The sequence below is a fragment of the Barbus barbus genome (genome assembly GCF_936440315.1).
Source record: "Barbus barbus genome assembly, chromosome: 38".
Classification (NCBI taxonomy): Eukaryota; Metazoa; Chordata; class Actinopteri; order Cypriniformes; family Cyprinidae; genus Barbus; species Barbus barbus.
In genome coordinates, this window is record NC_136716.1 from 8,217,430 (window position 1) to 8,238,837 (window position 21,408).

The following is a 21,408-nucleotide window of genomic DNA, read 5'->3' on the forward strand; positions in this document are numbered from 1 at the left end:
ACACCTATAGGGCATTGTAAGCCTTCTGAGGCTTAAACCAAGGCTATTGCATCTAAAATCCAGCAAAAAAGTCGCTGCTTTTTAGCCGGCAATCCTTTATGGCGGCCTCCAAAGCAAACAAAAAGCTGCTCTGACTGTCTAAACAGGCTAGAGTGCTCTAAATATACTCTCAGAGCCCTCACTGGACAGAGCAGGTTCGGACCCTGCTCACCATCTGTAATGGGGAGCACCAACTGGAAGCTCACCTGAGCTCTGAACGGAGTTGAGAACACTTTAGGAACAGTCGTTAGGTCCAAACTCAAGACATGAGGCGCTGATTGACAGCGCTTGCAAGTCACCCACTCACTTAACCGACGCTACAGGTCTCCCTGACGTGACTGACGACTTGAGGAATCAGGGCGACCGGGGGAAATGCGTACAGGTGAGCAGTGGGCCAGTCGTGGGCCAGAGCATCTCGCTGCATCGAGAAGTATGTTGTGAGAGTTGTCTTCTGAGGTAGAGCCCTGCACGGGCCTCAAATTTAGGCTGGCCCGAGACACTCAGCTTATCAGAATTACTGAGATGGTCCTCACTGCAGAACACAAGATCCAGGGGGCGAGGTTGGATCCAGATCCAACTCCTCCCACATTACATATACCTAAACCTACCCGTCTCCACCCCCTGATCCCTAAACCCACCCATCTCCACCCCCTAGATGTGGATCCAACCATGCCCCCTGGATCTTTGTTGTAAAATAAGGAGAAGCCTAAAACAGGCCCGAGGCCCGGCCTGCGTCTGAACTATGACGTGAAAATTGGCCCGAAGCCCGGCCATAGAGGCGTAAATAATGGAAATGCAGGGCTCTATTCTGAGGCGAAGAGGTCAACCTCTGCCTTCCCAAAGACTGACCAGATTGAGGATGTAGCACCCATTCGCCCCGGGGCTACCTTGCCTCTGGACAGCATATCTGTGCCAAGGTTCAATCTGCCCAGCACATAAACTGTCTTTAATGAGATGAGTTCCTTCTGTGCCCAAAAGAGGAGGCGACGAGCCATCCTATTAAGAGTGCATGAGCTCAGACCACCTTGGTCAAGTCAAGTCAAGTCAATATTATTTGTATAGTGCTTTTAACAATGCAAATTGTGTCAAAGCAGCTTTACATCGGCTTGATTTAAAGCTGGGTGGCTTTATATCAGCTTTACAGTATTTAGACGTGGAAATAGTTTGTCGAAATAGTGTCATTCTCCTCTGGCCAGACAAAATCAGCAGTTTAAATCTAGGCTAAAGCAGAATCAGATTGTGCAAAGGACTAATCTGGTTCCTGTGGTCTTGTCCCGATGGCCGTCTTGGAGATAGGGTCTTCACTGGGGATCAGTCTCTGGGGCTCATCTAGGTGTCCTGGCTGTAGAGGTCAACTCTAGGTGCTGATCCACCATCTGATCTGGATACAGTCTGGATCTGGGTGGCTACGGTGACCTCGGAATAAGAAAGAAACAGACTAATATTAGCATAGATGCCATTCTTCTAACAATGTAACAAGTATATCAGGTGTTTTGGGAAGTGTTCCCGGTTCCGGTTGATCTAATTTATGCAGCCTAACAATCGTTTAACGGATTTGAATTATAGAAATGCGATAGTGTATTATGTGTAAGCCAGGTTAAAGAAATGGGTCTTTAATCTAGATTTAAACTGACAGAGTGTGTCTGCTTCCCGAACAGTGTTAGGTAGATTGTTCCAGAGTTTGGGCACTAAATAGGAAAACGATCTCCCACCCGCAGTTGATATTGATATTCTAGGTATTATCAAACGGCCAGAGTTTTGAGATTGCAACAGACGTGAAGGACTATAATGCGATAAGAGCTCACTCAAATACTGAGGTGCCAAACCATTCAGGGCTTTATAGGTAATTAGCAATATCTTACTTAAAATGTATACAATGTTTAATAGGGAGCTAGTGCAGTGTTGAATAAACCGGGCAATGTGGTCATACTTCCTGGTTCTAGTAAGAACTCTAGCAGTTTGTTTATTAAACGTGCAGAGCAACCACCCAATAAAGCATTACAATAATCTAGCCTCGAGGTCATGAATGCATGAATGAATGTTTCTGCATTTGACATTGAGAGCATAGGTCGTAATTTAGATATATTTTTAAGATGGAAAAATGCAGTTTTACAAATGCTAGAAACATGTTTTTCGAAGGATAGATTGCTATCAAAAAGTACAACTACGTTCCTAACTGATCATGAAGAATTTACAGAGCAGCGACCAAGTATTAGACAGTGATCTAGGTTATTAGATGCAAAAGTTTTTGGTCCAATAATTAACACCTGTTTTTTCAGAATTTAGCAGTAAGAAATAGCTAGTCATCCAGTTTTTGATATCGACTATACATTCCGTTAGTTTTGCAAATTGGTAAGTTTCATCAGGTCGCAAAGAAATATAGAGCTGGGTATCATCAACATAACAGTGAATGCTAACACCATGTTTCCTAATGATATCTCCCAAGAGTAAAATGTAAAGCGTGAAAAGTAAGGGGCCAAGTACTGAGCCTTGAGGTACTCCATACTGCTCTTGTGATTGGTAATCTTGGTGATTGATGTAGGCCACCACCATCATGCTGTCCGACCGGACCAAGACGTGGTGCCCCTTTAAAGCCTGTAGGAAGGTTTTCAGGGCCAATAAAACCAACAACATCTCTAGGTGGTTGATATGCAGGCGTTGCTCCAGGGCTGACCAGGAACCGAACGCCGGATTTCCCTCCAACAGGGCGCCCCAACCCGAGTTGGAAGAATCTGTTATGACTACCTTCCTTCTGGAGGTCAGCCCTAATCTCACTCCTGCTGGCGAGAGGTCATCCAGGGGGCCACAGCCTTGCGACAGTGGTGGTCTACCCTGACAGGAAGCCGCCCCAGGTGCCAGGCGAGGGGTGGAATGCGAGCTTTGAGCCAAAACTGAATGGGCCACATGTGAAGCAGGCTCAGAGGAATTACAGAGGCAGCGACTGCCATTAGGCAGAGTAATCTCTGTAAAAAACAAGTCCTTGGGGCAAATATACGTGATAATCTGTTTGATAGTTAACATCTTGAACGACCGGCACATAAGCGAGCGGTTTAGATGTCTGAGATCCAGAATGGGTCTGAGCCTGCGAATCTTGCGAATGAGAGCTCGCCGTGAGAAAGCGGGGAACTTACGTTTGCGTGAGTGTGTGAGAGTGAAGAGGAAATTTGCTCTTTATTGTATGTGGGTCCGCTATCACAGCGGTAAAACATTCGGGTATGCGCTGCACTACTCAAAGGAGGGGACCTTGACGCTTCTGGAGGGGGAAGTGTTTCGCTGTCCAGGGGCGCTGCTGCAGCCCAGACTCAAATTTCCATTGAGGCTGAGGCTGCTCCAGCTTTGCAAGCTGAGTGGCGGGGTTCTTCTTGTGGCTCACAGCCATGGGGCCAGAGTGCTTGGGGAGGAAGTGACACAGCGCCTGTGATGTCTTTTGAACCTCCGAAAATCCGATTGCCTGCGCCTTCGCTTTTATAGCGTGCAAAGCCAGATCTGTTGCTGTGCACAGCTCCTTGAAAGCCTCCTGGTGTTCTTGGCCAGACTCGTCCATACTGCGGAGAAGCTTGGCTTAAAACACTTGGAGAAACCCCATTATATGCAGTGACCAAGTCGCTCACAGCGGAAGAGAGGCACTGGTCACTCAGGCGAGACGGAAGGATGCGGGGAGGGTGGGGCACGCAGGCACTGCTCGCACCCGCTGAGAAGGAAAAAAATTTGCTGTTTAGATTATTTGCTCTTGGATTTGGAACAATTTATAAACTGAAAAGGGAATTGTATATAAATAATTAAGATTAATTATGATTAATTACCATTATTTATATCGGCTGACAGTAATAACTGTCGCAGAATTAAATTGTCATCAGCTGATCTGTCCGTCCAGCGAATATTCAGTGTAAGTTTCTATCAACTCTAAGAAAGGGTATTTCCGTGGCCACAGAAAATACTTTCATATTAATGCATTAGAGCATTGTAGCAAGGGTCAAAATCGTAAAGGGACATTTAATATGCAAGGCAGAATCAGAAACTCATGTAATTTGTGCACACAACTTTTATTAACTAAACACTAACAAACAAGTTAGTTAGACTAGTCTAACAAACAAACTAACTAACAAACAAACATACAATCACTCATACATGGGAAAGGCTAATGAGCGTTGATGATGAAACCATCAGGAAAACCAGAGAATGCAGCTACTAGAGAAAGGCAAAACTGACCTTAAAACAAAGACTCTGGAATAAATGCTCTGGAAGACCACCTGAAAAGGAATTAGAGCCAAGAAAAGTGGAGCACTCATCAGCATCACCACCGCTGAGCAGAACGGGGTCCCCCATCCAAGAATTGCTACATAATGGAAGAAGTGAATGGCCACAAACAAAGCATCGCCAGCCCTCATCACAGAACTCTTCCCTTCTAGCAAAAGAAGAAAGCCCCTCCATGCAGACCCTGAAACTACACACGAGACGACTCTTAAAGACCTTGACAAACTGGCTAAAACGTCACCCAGTTTGACCTGACGCTGCAGAAGGCCAAGATATCCAGAAGTGGAAGCTCAGGCGACTGACAGAGACAGGTAACACCACCTCAGACCCACATCCAGTCCTGAGAGTCAACGTGGTGCAAAGGTCTATGAACAAGCCATCGGAACCATCGGAGAAGAGCGACCCAGGCGGAGACAATGCTGAACGTGACTAAGGTTAACACCCAAGCTGAGGATCCAAAGGCTGAGGAATATTAGAAACCACCTGTCATCCATCCTTTGTGATCTACCTGCCATCTGACCTTCATGATCCACCTGCCATTTGACCATCAGGATCCACTGTTGTCTGAAGATGTCTCCAGGTGAACATCGTCAGCCAAAAGGGGGGATATTCTGTAGCATCTGCTTATGATCCTTGATGGCCATTGGGACTTTATATCTTAAGAGACCCCTTTTAGCCTTTGGACATTTGCATATAATTCACAGACCTGGCCCCTCATTCGACCTTTATATGGGTGCTAAATTGCCAATGGTTTCCCCCACTATCTAAAAGACGTTAGACAGACAGATCTGTTCTCTCCATGGGACTTCAAACTCATTCCAGAGAACTAAATGTCCCTTGATACCAGACACCAGCGGCCTGGCTGACCAGTGGACTACCTCCACGAGTACAACACACAACACACACGCATAGAGACATTTCCTTTATTTAGACCATAATTAATCAGTTACAAAAGTATCTGGTATAGGCACATGTTGTTTGTATGTTTCCTTATTATATTAGCCTAGTGACCACTCGTTATTTGTATTAGTAAGCTCTAAATACTCATATTCAGGTGTATGAATGTATCTCTGGTTTAATATCTGCTAGATGTCTATTTCTTGAAATCAAAATGATCTGCTCATTATTTCTCAAACAAATCAAATTTTCAAATTCAAATTCAAATTCAAATTTTATTTGTCACATACATATACATACATAGTACGACATATAGTGAAATGTATTGTACGACTGTCCAACAAATTGTCCAACAAAATTAAGAAAAACCTCAAGTTTACAAAAATACAAATAGAAAAAGTACAGTAAACATATATATAGAAATAAACTAGCAATAAAATAAAATAACAAATAGATATGAGAATAAAATAGATATGAAGAATAAAAATAGAATATGATTCTATATAGATTCTATAAAAAGTAAAGTGTATGTCAGTGATAAAGTGTCCGTGTGCTGTGCAGTGCAGTAAAGTGTATAAGTGAGTAAAAGGAATACTAAAGACAAAAGACAAATGGTATGTAAGTCCCACTCATTTATCCTTACTTAACCTTCTACAAATTAGTGCAGATTGTAATTGAAAAATGTGCAAAGTGGAAGTGTGGGGTGATGTGATTAGAGTGGAGAGTGGTTAAGACTCCGAATGGCCTGCGGGAAGAAGCTCCTCCTCATTCTCTCTGTGTTCGCCTTCATGGAGCGGAAGCGCCTCCCTGAACGCAGCAGAGAAAAGAGTCCATTGTTGGGATGGCTGAGGTCCTTCACTATCTTCCTGGCCCTGGTCAGGCACCGCTTGCTGTAGATGTCCTGCAGGTCAGGGAGCTCGGTGTGGATGGTACGTTCCGCTGAACGCACCACCCTCTGGAGGGCTCGTCTGTCCTGCATAGTGCAGTTCCCGAACCAGGAAGTGATGCTGCCCGTCAGGACGCTCTCGATGGTGCAGGTGTAAAAAGTCTTAAGCACCCGAGAGGGAAGTCTAAAGTCCCTTAAGCGTCTCAGATGGTACAGACGCTGCCTGGCCTTCTTCACCAGGGTGCTGGTATGACAGGACCAAGTCAAGTCCTGCGTGATGTGAACACCCAGGTATCTGAAGCTGTCCACTCTCTCCACTGGAGTCCCGTTGATCGTGATCGGCTGGTATGACCGCTCCTGCTTCGTACTGAAGTCCACTATCAGCTCCTTAATTTTGCTGATGTTCAGGTGTAGACTATTCACCTGGCACCAACTCTCCAGGTTCTTAATCTCCTGTATGTAGGCCGTCTCGTCGTTGTCTGAGATCAGGCCCAACACAACAGTGTCATCAGCAAACTTGATGATGGTGGTGGAGTTGGAAGTGGCCACACAGTCATAAGTGTACAGTGAGTACAGCAGGGGGCTCAGAACACAACCTTGAGGGGCTCCAGTACTTAGGGTGATGGAGGATGAGGTGTGTTTACCCATCCGTACGGCTTGCTGTCTGTCCTTCAGGAAGCTGGAGATCCATTGGCACAAGTATGTGCTGAGACCAAGGACCTCCAACTTGGAGGTGAGTGTGGAGGGAATTATGGTGTTAAACGCTGAACTGTAGTCCACAAACAGCATTTTTACATAATTCCCTTTTCTGCAGTCCAGGTGACTTGTTGTGGTGTGGAGGAGGTGTGAGATGGCATCCTCCGTGGAGCGGTTATGCCTGTATGCAAACTGTAGTGGATCCAGTGTGTCTGGTAGTGATGCAATGATGAAGTCTCTGACTAGTCTCTCAAAGCACTTCATCACCACTGATGTGAGGGCTACAGGGCGATAGTCGTTTAGGCAGGTGGGCTGGGGTTTCTTGGGGACAGGAACAATGGTGGACTGCTTAAAGCATGAGGGGACTATGGACTGTTCCAGGGAGAGGTTGAAGATCTCAGTGAACACCGGTGCTAGCTGGTCAGCGCAGGCCTTCAGAACCCGACCTGTGATGCCATCTGGTCCTACTGCCTTCCTGATGTTCACTCTCCTGAATGCCCTCCTCACGTCATGCTCCGTGATGGTGAACACGTTGTCCTCACCGGCTTCCTCAGCGTGCATGCAGTTAGCACTGCTAGCGCCGCTAGCGTGATTAGCTGCAGCCTCGAAGCGAGCATAAAAAGTGTTCAGCTCGTCAGCCAGAGAAGCGTCCGCATTCCCCGATCTGGAGGGTGGTGTTTTATAGTCCGTGATTGTTCTAAGTCCCTGCCACAAGCTCCTAGAGCCGCAATGTTGGAATTGCGACTCTAGTTTCCTCCCGTAGCGCTGCTTCGCCTCCTTCACCGCTCTGTGCGCGCTGTAAGATGCAGCCTTGTAGTCATCCATGTTCCCGGTGATGAGCCCTGTGTTGTAGGCAGCGGAGCGGGATCTCAGGGCGTCGCGGATGGTTTTATCCACCCACGGCTTCTGGTTGGGAAACGTCCTGATGATGGTTTTCTGCACCTTATCATCCATTAGTTTCTCTATAAATCCCACAACCGCTTCCTTAAACAAGCTGACGTCATCAGAGCTGCGCCGGAACATGTCCCAGTCTGCGTCATCTAGCGCGTCTTGCAGAGCGGCCACCGATTGGTCCGTCCAGCGTTGGACCTCCCTCTGCACCGGGGCTTCCTGTTTCAGCCTCTGTTTGTAAACAGGCATGAGGAAGATGGCGGCGTGGTCCGATTTCCCAAACGGTGGTTGTGACTGTGCCTTGTAGGTACAATGATGTACACTGTGACCTCGTGAAATGCATCATTCAATTCTTACGGTACTGTGGGAAGAATTACACCGATCGAGCAGAACAGTCATAAAACATGCAAATGAGGTGTCAAGTGAGACAAAGAAACACTTTCCCGCTGAAACCATGTGCCTTGTTATTGGTCAGACTGACCAAGAATGGGTGTAACAGGGTCAGATAAAACTTCTCCCACACCCAAAATGCGAGCTCTTCTCTTTACCTTGGGTGCCCTAGAGACACTCATCACCGTGAAAACCTCACGACTCCCCTTTCAGGGGGAGTCCGAGCATCTGGCAGTTTTGAGTTCAGTAACTTTGGCGATTTAACTTCGGACCAATCAACCCGTGGCTGGAATGACGAAGCTTTCACTCCTAAAGGAATTCATCAAGAATCTGTGCATTATACATGCAGCAAGACACTTTACTCAGCATCAACAAACCAGTGCAAGTAACCGCTTGTTAACTATTTAGATGCGCTTCTAGGCTTCGACCCCTTTTGATTAAGGTGATGTAATTCTTTGATGGTTCTAACAGGTTGTGCTTAGCTGATGTGCAAATCTTGCCATTATGCTCTCTCTCTTGCGCGTGAGCGCTCGCTCTCTCTCTCTCTCTCCATGCCTTCCGTGCGTTGGCATTTATGATTAATGTGTGTATGTTTGTGTTTAGTTCAGTGTTACATGTTCCCCTGTAGTGTAGTTCAATAAACATCCATATGTATTCACACTTGGTTGTCTGTGTCTGCAGCTCACAGAAACGAGGTCACTTTAACGTTCCGGTTTTGTTACATGCTAATGAGCGATGTATTAATAAGGAAATTATTTTTCGTGACCAGAGAAATAATTTTCCTTAGAGTCAATAGACGATTGAAACTGTCCGTACTGCGGATGAACAAATCATACTATTAATGCTACAGTTAATTCCTGAAGATGAATATATAATTGATAACAACCCATTATGATAAATTATGTTCATCTCATTTTGAGCTAATTTGCTACAGATTTGCTCTTCATGGGCCTGATAGCCGCATGGAATCCTTGCTGCTGGGCATCTTCAACAGTGCTAAACAGAGCTGGAGCTTCTTTACTCTTTCCTTCTTTTCGTATTTTAATTCTTTTAATGTTTTAATGAGATGATATTTAAGGAAATTGTATAATTAAATGAGCATTATTTTGAAAAAATATTAAAAAGTTATATTTAATATAAATCATATAATTCCACTGCTAGTCTTATCCAAATACAAACACACATAATGTTGAGATTGCTACAGATACAGATACAAATTGTGTCCCAAATGACACACCATGTTTGGCACTAGTATAATGAAAAGTTCATGAAAATGGTAGACCCCCCACTTAAAATGTGAGAGCTTTACACATTTCCATTTAGAGGTGGGAATCTATCTAGACTGAAAATGTTTGAAAATGTTAAAAGTGTCATGGGCTCCTGTTTATTATTTCAGTAGAGGTCTGCAGGAATATGTCTATTCATGTGTATAGTGATGTAATATATCCAAACTGCTAGGAGGAGCTCTCACAAGGTCTGTTCAAGAACATACTTAATACTGCAGTTAATGCAGAGACAAGCAGATGACGCAAATAATTGAGATGCTCTATTTGTTGGAATGTTGTATCTTTTTTTGCAGGTAAGATTAAGCCAATATATTACAAAATAAAGCCTATATGAACATTTCTCATCTGCACTTTGATGTTAAGTCGTTTTGATCACCAAAACAGTTTTTTAATTACTTGTGAATAACGTGAACAGAAACAACTCTAGTGGAAGTCTGTACAATAAGCAAGTATAATTATTGTGCACAGTGAGCACAGACATGAAAATATCTTGTAAATGTCAGTCCTCTGTCGTGTGTGTCATGTGTTCCTGCCTCTTATGTCCATATTTGGTTTGTTTCCTGTCCTTGTCTGATGTGTTTATTAGTTAATTATTGTCCAGCCGTGTTTGTCTAATTGTCTATGATTATCCCTTGTATATTAGTCCTGTCTGTTCAGTTAGATTTGGTCTGGTCTACTCGTTACTCCCTGGTGTTCCTATCTGTGTCAGCCCTGCCTTGCCCTGCCTTGCCTTGATGTGTGTTCAGTAAAGACTATTATTTGAGTTACATCCTCGTCTGCGTGTTCCTGTGTCCTCCTCGTGTGTGCACCGTGACAGTAAAGAGAAGCAGGTAATTTGTTTCTTTGTATTTTATGGTTAAATGGGGGAATTAAGTGTAACTTGAGTTCATTAAGGCACATGGAGTTCACTGGTGTCCGCTATTTTGTATGCCACTACGGTAGTAGAGTTAAAGAAATCCTAAACGAGGTAATATGCTTGTTTATAGACCAACATTATACTGTCTTTATTGATTCAGAGTATATTCAACAGTATTTTCTCAGATTAGTTCTAACTGGTCATAGCCATTCCTCTGTTAGAGGAACGCTGACAGACGTTTTAGCTACGTACAAAGAGAAAATACTGAATTACAATTACAATTGTTATACACTAGTCAACATTTGAAGTGGATCAAAACCTTTCAACAAAATTGTACTACAACCTAAAACCAAAATGCATACCTTAGGACAACTTTGATTAACTTTTTTGATCCACTTCTACCTTGCCGATTTCCTTGCAAAACACTCCTTCTAATGTGTTGCATCAGAAAAGATGTCTGCTTCTTTCTAGGGGTGTAACATATGTATGTACTTATTCTATGCATATACTCATGTGTCTACTGAATGAATTATGTAAGGTTATTGCACCTTCCCCTTTAGCACATAATTAAAGCTGCAACAGTTATGTGCATGAAGTGACCAACATTCCACTTTTTTTTCTTTCATTTTACATGATTTATTTGTGCTTTCAGTAATTATTTGTTCCTTAAACATTTACATAAATTTTAACTTATTTATTTGTTAACAACCTGTGTACACAGGAAAACACTCACAACATGAAGATGCCCCCAGTTTGAGAACCACTGTTTTATAACATACGTAGCTCATGAGACGCGTAGTTAGGCATGTAGTAAATGCAATAATAAAATAAATTTTAGATGTAGCTTTTTGTTATGAGGACAAATAAAGGGAATTATGCATGTTTTCCAATTTCTGAATACTTATTAAATATATTCATTTTTTCACACCTTTTGGCAAAGGCAGTACAAACATGAAAATGTCCAAACATGTTCAGAGTTAATTTAGTGGTATACTAATGTTAACCACAGAGCCACAAACAGTAATTATTCTCAATTAGAGCTGTCCCTGCCATGCTGAGAATCTCTCTTCCCCTGCTGAGACCCTCTAATTCTTTCTGTCGTTTTCTCTCTCTCAATGATGTAGCCCTCACTCCCTGTCAAAGTTCAGATCAGTGCAGGCCTCAAAGAATCTTTTAGAATGATGAAACTATTACCAACTTCATGATTTTATCTGACATGAACACTTAGATAACCTGTTTTCTATATCACTTCTCATTTTTCTTTCTTTCACTAGGCATTTCTTCACTGAAGTCATTACTTTTCTTCTTATATACTATGAAGTATTAAAACAGTCTGCTATTATTTACTATAGTTTACTGACCTAACAAAATTATGTAAATAACACTTAAGAAACCATCAGCAAAGAAATAAAAGGCTGTACTATATTGTGAATATATTTACTGCTAAAGGACATCATTGGGCAAAAAGTACTCACAATTTTTATCACCTCCAATATCGTATTGCTTTTATAAAAGGAGTACTACATAGGCTGTGTCCAAATTCAGGGTCTGCATCCTCCTTAGGATCCTTCCTACCCGGTTGAAGGAGGAGGGATCCTCCGACGTCCGCAAAACCCGGAAGTCGGTGTTTGTGAATTTGGACAGCCTACCCTTCTTTCAGTTCCCTCCCTTACCCGTTGCTCATATCCTGTCGCCTAGCAACCGTGACAGCCCCAAGCAAGAAGCGGGAAAATGGACAAACAAAGAGTTATTCTCCTCATTTTAATTATTTTGGAAGAAATAAAGCAATTAAATAAATTAAATACTTTTTTGCTCGTTGTCGGAGAGTTTTTTATATCAGACTACAAGACAGTCACATCCAGGTAAGCCATTATTGCCTATTTTTATTTGTTTTTAAGTATTCTACTAATTTCTCCTACAAATTCATTGAGCCGAAGCATAAACTTTAGCTTATTTTGTCAGAGAAACTCCTCTCCCACTCCGCTACCGCTCGCTTCGTCCGCCATTACGCTCTGCCGAAAAGAATTATGGGATAGGTAGGACGGGAAAGGATCCACCACACCCATCCTTCCAATTCGGGGAAAAAGGAGGACGTATTTGTGGGCCGCATTTGAAGGATCCTACGAATTTGGACAGCCTTCGTCGCGGCGCTGTGACGTAACATCCTTCAAATGAGTACTCCGAAGGATGCAGACCCTGAATTTGGACACAGCCATAGTCAAATATTAAGTCCACATAATTTCACTAAAGTGTTACGTTATAAAGCAATTCAAGTTTCATCCTACTAGAAAATCTCGTTGGTCAGTCTCTCCAAGTCCTTGTTCGATGTTTAGTAATCATGAAGACCGGTACTTTGGTCCACTGAGATTTGTGTTGGCTGGGCCCAATGCAAGGACACCGAAATAGAAAATAAATAATCAACAAAATGCAGTGTCACTCGTCAGGGTTAGGGTCACATTTTGCATGTCTCCTTAATACACTTAATTCAGGTGGTTGAGAACTACTAGTTTAGGACAACAACGTGGAAAAGATAACTTGTATTATGCATCGCTTTGTCGTGCGATAAAATAACAATAAAATTACTCTAAAACATGTTATTAAAATGTTTCTCAAAGGGAAAGAAAATCAAGCTTTTGTCATTTGTGATGTACATTTAAAGGTTATTGGCTATGTAACAAAAGCTAACAAGACCTTTGATATGTCACTCCAACTTCCTGCTTCAATAGTAAACATGTAAACACTGGAAAGAACATTTTGCTTATTAAACAACTGTGTGGTGAATTTAATATCCAATGGATCTTCCAATAATGATAAAGAATAACCATTTCTTCCAGCTAATCTTACATACAATGTAATGACTCCAATGCGTCTCACTTTAGTCTGGACAGTGTCATCCCTCCAGTTGCATCAGATAAGTGTTACTATGAAAGCTGCATGTTAAAAGCAGAAGCAAAGAGGTAGAGGAAGATTTCCAATGCACCATACTGAGATCAATAATGGCTCCTAGTGAGACCTGGCAGTATGTTTTATACAAAGGTGAACCCCAATACTACACCCTCACAACTAACTCTGATTCATACATTATTGCATCACAGATTGATTTTCAATGTGAGAGGTTATGATGAGGTAGAAGTATGAAGCTTAAAAACTGCTTGTAGAAGTTTTGTAATAACACGACTGTCTGTATAATGTCTCAAAAAGGCCATAAGGACAAAGAGAAGCACTGGGGTGAAATGTAGGTGAGTGTAGAAAGCTGCTAGCATGCTAGCTAGGTAAACATTAGTTGCTAAAACATCAATGGCGATCTGCTCCGTGAGATCACGTGAGGCGCTCCCACTGGCATGATAATCTACATAATATCTTGTAGTGTGTGATGCTCCATGATTTTCAAATCTTGTAGTGTGTGCGTGTTTAAGATTTGAGGGAAGAAAATCTGCAAAGATTCTTATGTGTGTTGAAACCAGATTCCATAAACAGTTAGAATTTTAAAACTCCAGTAGTTTAAGCCTGGCTTTAGACATAACAGCAAGGCAGTTCTTTCACTTTGATTTATGGTCATTTTGAGGGCTGTTGTGCAAATGTGCCATACAGCATTGGCCAAAAATAATGTAAGGCAGCATCCTAGCTGGAATGGAACCTAATTGACTGATTAGAAATTCTTTACATAGGCAGTAACCACAGAAACAGTTCCCCGTGAAGCACATGGGAGACTCCCATTACAATCAGTTCTAATAGAATCTGCAATCTACATTGTTTACATTTATTCATTTCTCCAGAGCAACTTACAAATTAAGAAAATCACAAGCAATTTGTCGTAATGGCCAAGCAATATCTTCTAATAGCAATTATATGTACAGAAAAGAAGAGAGAACTGTATACATATCTCAGGTTATGACCTTCTTGAGGAAATATGGTTCATTGGTAATGGTTTGAAGCAAGTCATTAGCTACTGCAGCACAACATTCCTTCTGCTCTGGTAGCAGAATCCACAAAGAATTTAGCCTTTTTGGCTTAATTGTTTTCATTTTGAAAGAACATGTTTCAATCAATTAGTTCAAAATAAGTTTTACACTTCCCATCATGCTTTGCACAGGGCTGTATATCGAGAGAGAAAATTTTGAAATAAAGTGTTATTTTTTATGAATTAAGCAAAATGAGAAAATGTGGAGATCTGTGAAAGTCTAATGTTATGTTGGCATTTTACACTTATGTTGGTGTTTTTTGGGCGAGTTACCATTGTGGAGTGTGCTTGGATTGAGAACCTGCTAAAAAAGACTTTAAAAAAGCAAAGCAATGGATATGCTGAGGATGTCCACAACACTATCCTTAAATTGACAACAACTAACATCATACGTGTAAAGAAAAGTTGTATTTAACTTGTTAATAACAATTTGTATGAAATTTCATTATGAAATGTGTACATGCTTCATAAGATGATTGCTAGTTCAGGGCAGAAATATAAAGTAATTGGATAACTGGATATTACAGCATGCCAGTCCACCACTATTACTGAAATATTTATCTTAGTCAATGCTCAATTAAACTTGTAGTTTTCAATACTAGTACTGGGGACTCTTGTGTGTCTCTCACATCTGACACTAGATGCGTTCTATAAGTGCCCTGTGAAGTGGACTTTACAGGTTATTTTGGCATTTTAAGTGCGATTCCAATCTGAAGGGAGCATAACTGCATGTTCCACATTACATTTGAAAGTCACTTTTTCTCATTTAAATTAGATTGTATGAAAATTTGAAACAATCTACCTAACGCTGTTCGGGAGGCAGACACACTCTGTCAGTTTAAATCTAGATAAAAGACACATTTCTTTAACCTGGCTTACACATAACACACTAATACGCTTCTAGTATTCAAATCCATTAATAAAGGATTGTTAGGATGCATTAATTAGATCAACCGGAACCGGGAACACTTCCCATAACACACAACGTACTCTACATCGTAAGAAGAATGGCATCTACGGTAATATTTGTCTGTTTCTTTATTATTCTGTTTCTCAGACCGTGTCCGGATCAGATGGTGGATCGGCGCCGGGAGATGATGTCTCCCTCATTGTCGACGGAGGCCGGGACACCTGGATGAGCCCCGGGGACATATCCCCAGTGAAGACCTCAACTTAAATGCAATAAAACTAAAAGAAAAGAAAATAACTAAAAATATAATAAAATACCTAACTACATAGTACTATTATTGTTAGAAATTGCAACAATATAAAATCGAAATAAATACATTTATACATTTAAAATTTTAATTAAAACAATAAGTAAACAATAAATAAACTAATCTTCTGGCCAGAGAAGAACTGACCCCCCAACTGAGCCTGGTTTCTCCCAAGGTTTTTTTTTCTCCATTCTGTCACCGATGGAGTTTTGGTTTCTTGCCGCTGTCGCCTCTGACTTGCTCAGTTGGGTACACTTAATTTCTAGTGATTATCGTCAATTTGATTTAGCAGATACTATTTAAACTAAACTGATCTAGACAATAACATCTCTGAGCTCAATAATGAAATGCCTTAACTGAAAATTGAGTGTTTAATCTTATTTTTATACATTACTGACACTCTATCCTCCAATTTGATACTATTAAATGCTTTGACACAATCTGTATTGTTAAAAGCGCTATATAAATAAAGGTGACTTGACTTAATTCAAAGTGCTTTACATGAAAGGAAGTAAAATAATCATTAAAAAAAATAATAATCACAACCATAAAACAAGGAATTTAAAAACTTTTAAAATGATTTAAAAATTGATAAGTAAAGCAAGTCTTGGCTTCTCAGGCTATTCCACACAGCACTTGTTTCATGAAAGAGACCCCTCCAAAACTTGAATGCCTAACTTTGCTTCTTTCACTGCAAGACAAAATGGCTTGTCTCTAGAATTTGTCTTGTTTCTAGTCAAAATATCTAAAAATTGTTAAATCAAGATACTTTTACTAGATAAGCAAAATGACTTAAGATTAAAAAAAACTACTATAAGTGAATTTTGCTTAACCCACTGGCAGATAATTTTACTTGTTTTAAGTAAAATAGTCTTGTTTTAAGAATATTTTACTTACCCCACTTGTTTTTAGCAAAATAGACTTCATTTAGTTTTTTTGTTTTTTTTCCTGGAAACAAGACTAAATATCTTAAGTAATTTTGCTTATCTAGTAAAAGTATCTTGATTTAACAATTTTTAGATATTTTGACTAGAAACAAGACAAAAATACTAAGTAAGATAAGCCATTTTTTTTTCTGCGATGTTGGCTTTCTGATATGAACCACTCGGGTTGCTTGGCAACCGCACACCACAATTAAATGCTTGCATGGTGGTGAGATGCCATAGTTCCTGGAGACTATTTGTACAGCATCCCTATTATAAATTACTATTATTAAGAGAACAAAAATGGATCAATACAAAACAAAAGCAAGAATATATGACTACTAAAATGTCAAGTGGTACAACCAAAGGTAATTTTGTGGGGGAAAAAATTAAATAGTATGTCTTTTTGTCTATTTTTTGTCAAATTGTATTATCTTTTGTGGGTTTAGGTTGTTTTGCTGTTTGCTGCTTGGTGGGCTATATTATGCTAACCCTCTGGGGTCGACAAACGCACCGGCCCCTAAAAGGAACTTAAATTACTCTGTGAGATTTAATTATACAGATAAGAGTAATACATCAGTCGAATCTCTAAAGCATCTACTTTTATTTGTATACACTCATAATAACACAAATTTGTAATTTTATAAAATAAATAAAAAAATCAAACGGTGTGCTCTGTCTTCTGTCTCCGTGAACTGCATTTAGAAACGCGTCACTAAAATGAACTGTAACTCAGCAAATACTCAACATAGAGACATGAGTCATATCTATAGAAAGCTTGAAGTGTCTTTTAAATTAAGTCATATCGAAAACAAATATTCTATGATGAAGTAATCCATATGAAACCAACACGATGTTCAGTTTTTCCCGTCTAACTCATTATTTCTAATGCGATCCCGCCCCCTCGTGGCACGCACCATTCATATGTAAATAACCACGTGAGACACACGCTTATGGAGACGCCCAACATAAACAAAGAGTGACGAGGTTGTTCATTGCGGCTACTGTTCATTTCTGGAAGAAAAGTAAAAGTTTTACGCTGAGTAAAGGCTGGATGTAATGAGGGTTCAGAAGCGTGTGGATCCATTTGCAGATATCGGGCTTGAGTCAGGGCAGGCAGCAAAGCAGTCAGAGTTCCAGAGAGCAAGATCACAAGGGCAGGCGGCAGAGAATCAACAGTAGTCAAACAATCCAAAGTCATACGCAGAAGGGTCACAGAATCACAAGGTAAACACTTAAAAATATCAGCCGGGGCAAAACAAGACTTCACAGTGAGAGTGAATGCTGTTTAAGTAGTGTGGATAATGGGGAACACCTGTGCAGGTGATTAGTCTCTGAACGGGGTGTATGGGAAATGGAGTCCGGGAAAGTCAATACTCAGGAGAGGGTGCCCTCCGGTGGCCATCGGAGAGAGCCACAGAGTTCTGAATCCTGACACTGGATTTCCCTCAAAAGAACAATACTTCATCCAGAAGAGAAGATCAATCTGACTAGTAAGTAAGGCGCACTGAACGCTCTTTGTTTGCACGTGTCATTGTTTACGAATAGAATAAATGAAACGGGACAAAGTTAATCTTGACAAACTATATATCATGCTGAAGGTCTAAGCCTCAAGCTTTGATGATAGATCCCTGTTTTTCGATTGAAAATTTATAAGGAATGTATTTGCTAAATTTGTGTAAGCAGTACACATCAAAACATACAGAATAAAAATGCAGCACATACCAGATTCGTCTTAACAATGAGTCACAAACGCATCCACTGCTGAGATCCTGGTTTAGTTAGAAAGGCGAGGGTCCACAGAACAACATCCATAGAGGACTTTTAGTCCAACGAAACAATAACGTTGTAATATGGATGGTAATTCCTTTGTTATTGTGACATAAACTTGAACACATTACTAGTGGGGTTTTTCCTAAACGACAACATGATGAATGCTACGCATCTAAGAATGTTTAGACCGTGTTTATTATTAATACTCTGTTCACAAATAGATTTTATTAATGTACTAAACAATAATTAGTATCTCAGATATAAAATGTTTTTTTTTCTTTTACAATAGTACAAAGCATGCGTGAGTCTATGTCTGATATTAACATGCTAACAAATTTATTTTTATTTTTTTTTGTATTTTATTGAATCAGATACCTGCACCACAGATGAACCCTGCTGACTTTCAGTCTCTTCCAACTGCTTTCCTCTGAGAGCACTGTACCAACATCAGATGTTCAACTACACTGATATTCTATGGTAAAACAAGATCTTTGACTACTGATTGTTTATTTTCTTCATGAATCCATGGAAAGGGAAACACTTAACACGTAAATATCAAGGTATGACTTACTTGTTGAACAGAATCTGTTGCAGGAATGACTGAAAGTCTGTTCACATCTCTGTGGTTACCACGATGACCTTCATTATGTATGATTTGATTATACTGTGTTGTAAATAAAATACAAATAATTAAAAAAAACTTTTTTTACCTGCCTCAAAGTCACAGTCACACTGATGGGCCATTATGGGGCCATTAGGGGAGGGCCCTTTGTCTCTCAGGTGAAAATCACTTAATATTCAAGGCCATTGCCACTCCCTCGCATATAGGCTTTCGATCACAAAACTTGTCTTTAAAAATGTAAATCAATATATTGTTTTCTGTGAGGAATTAAACAAGCTGATTTTCACATAATTTTGAAGCAAAAACTCTAGGCTACAAGATCCGGTTCTCAAAAGTCTTGTAAACAAATGTTCTGTATGTGTTTTATGGTCTTATTTCAGTGACTAAAAAAATTTAGTTTTTCACTAACCATGCATAAACGTTGCTTTCTAATTTTTTTTTTCATTCTCATTTTCTCATTCTGCTAACATATTATTGTAGCCCAGTTTTTGCTGTTTACAGTTTTATTAGATTTTAGCCATTTACATTTTTTATAAGCAACTGAAAAAAGCACAAATGTCAGGGCATGTCGAAACTTCTCCAGGCCCCCAAAAACACCCTCAGACGCCAGGGGGCTAAATATGCAATGTAAATGCTCTGGTGAGGAGATAATCTTGCAAATGAAATTGTCTCCTCATCAGAGCATTAAACAGCAGCATTTAAATAAGAAATATATACGTATTAAAGCTACTAAAGTTATTCATTCAAAAGCAGTGAGTGATCTTTTGTTAGTTTTTATTTTGTTCTTTGACTCATATCAACAGCTTTAGCCCTATTTGTATGGTACATCAAGCATAGCGTTAGTTCTGTCAGGTCACGTTAGTCAAGCTTGCATCAGCTGACTCTCAGCTGATTCACGTCTACTTATAGCAGGGGTAGGCAACGTTGGTCCTGGAGTGCTACTGTCCTGCAGAGTTTAGCTCCAACCCTAATCAAACACACCTGAGCAAGCTAATTAAGGTCTTCAGAATTACTAGGGATACAGGCAAGTGAGGTTTTTTTTTTCAGAGTTGGAGCTAAACTCTGCAGGACATCGGCACTCCAGGACCGATATTGCCTACCCCTGACTTATAGGAATACTATAAGTATACTATAAGCCTATCTCAGCTTTCCTATATAAGGTCCTTCAGTATTATCAGTAGCTTTCGCCTTGCTCAATAGCTAATGACCCTCCTCCATCCCTAACTCCTCCTCTCATCCAATCAGAATTTGACTTTCTGATTCTCTTTGAATCAGGCTAATTTCTAAAATGTGTACATTAAATTATTGAACATTAATGATATCTGCAATATATTTATGTTGATTCTGTTCTATTTCCCTAGGGGGGATTATTACTGCTGTCTTTACTCTTATTCATGCTAGGCTGCATGGAGTTTTTGCCCAGAACGGAATCATACCGCCAATCCAAACTGTATGCTAACTGTCAATCATCTTGATGATAGTGGTCCTCACAGAATTGTTTCTCATATGGATGTCTGTAAAAAAATAAATTTACATGGCACCTCAGTGATAAAACTAATGGATTCGGATAGCGATTTATTCACGATAGAGAAGCGAGTTCTGTGATCCTACAAACTCTGCAGGGAACACCCTGCTCATGCAGCCAGTCGCATGATTGTCCGTTGAAAATAAAACGTATGCTTGGAATAATAAAAATAAATTCATATTTTATAATATCATATTTATTATTTGATTACTTAAATATCCTGTTTAAATAGTAAAATAGGTGCGCAATAGTTCCCTTTCGAGGGAACTTTGAACTGCGTCCTCTAGGGGTCGCTATGGGGAATGCCTCGGCATGACCGGTGTCTTGAAGCATATCTCTAATCACAACAATAGCATTGGCCGGCGACAGCCTATGACGTTACTACCTGCACGGCCACAGTATAAAGGGGCGCCGGGAAAATACGTCATTCTTTTTCTTTGTCTTCACTGACTGTTTCTTTATCTTAGTAGAAGCTAAGCACGACTAGGAGTGCATGTTCTCTTGCACGGAGGCTTTGTTCTGATACCCGCAGTTTCAGATGGCTCGCAGGTTGTGTGTGTGTGTGTGGTGAAGAGCAAGCGCGTTCAGCTCTCGAGGGAGTTGAATGCGCTCGTGTGCTCATCGTGATGCATTCGCGGGACTACTGAGGAAAGGGAAGGTGAGTGCTTCACTTTTTACACAAATTGTAATACCCGTGTCTGCATGAGTGTGTTCGCCTCTCGCTGGAATAGCGACGCATTCGCGGCAGCGGCTCCATTCTCGCTTGATTCGGAGGTAATCTAGCGCATGGGCAGAGCATGTTTAGCTCCCGTGGGAACTGAATACATGCTGTGCGTTGCGAGTGTGGTGAGAATTATCTGCCCATTGCCCGCGGTTCATGGGCAGAACAGGGAAAGGACCTGATGGGAAGATCCTGTGGATATGGTCTCACCTGTCAGTACTAGATCCAGCCTGGATGATGGCCTACATCTTCGGCCTCATGCTTGCTGGATCATGCAGCCAAGTCGCTTGGCTTCTGCGGGAGCCTCCTTGGCCTTCAGGTCCCAGTATAGTGCTGCAACCCAGGACTTGCGGGTCCTCCATTCAGGCTAAGCCTTTTTCAGAGATTATTGCTTCGTGATGTGCTCCCTGAGCTCCTGGCTGGGTGTTTGCTTCAAGAAGCTGCCCCAGCCAAGATGCGCAACTCGCATCG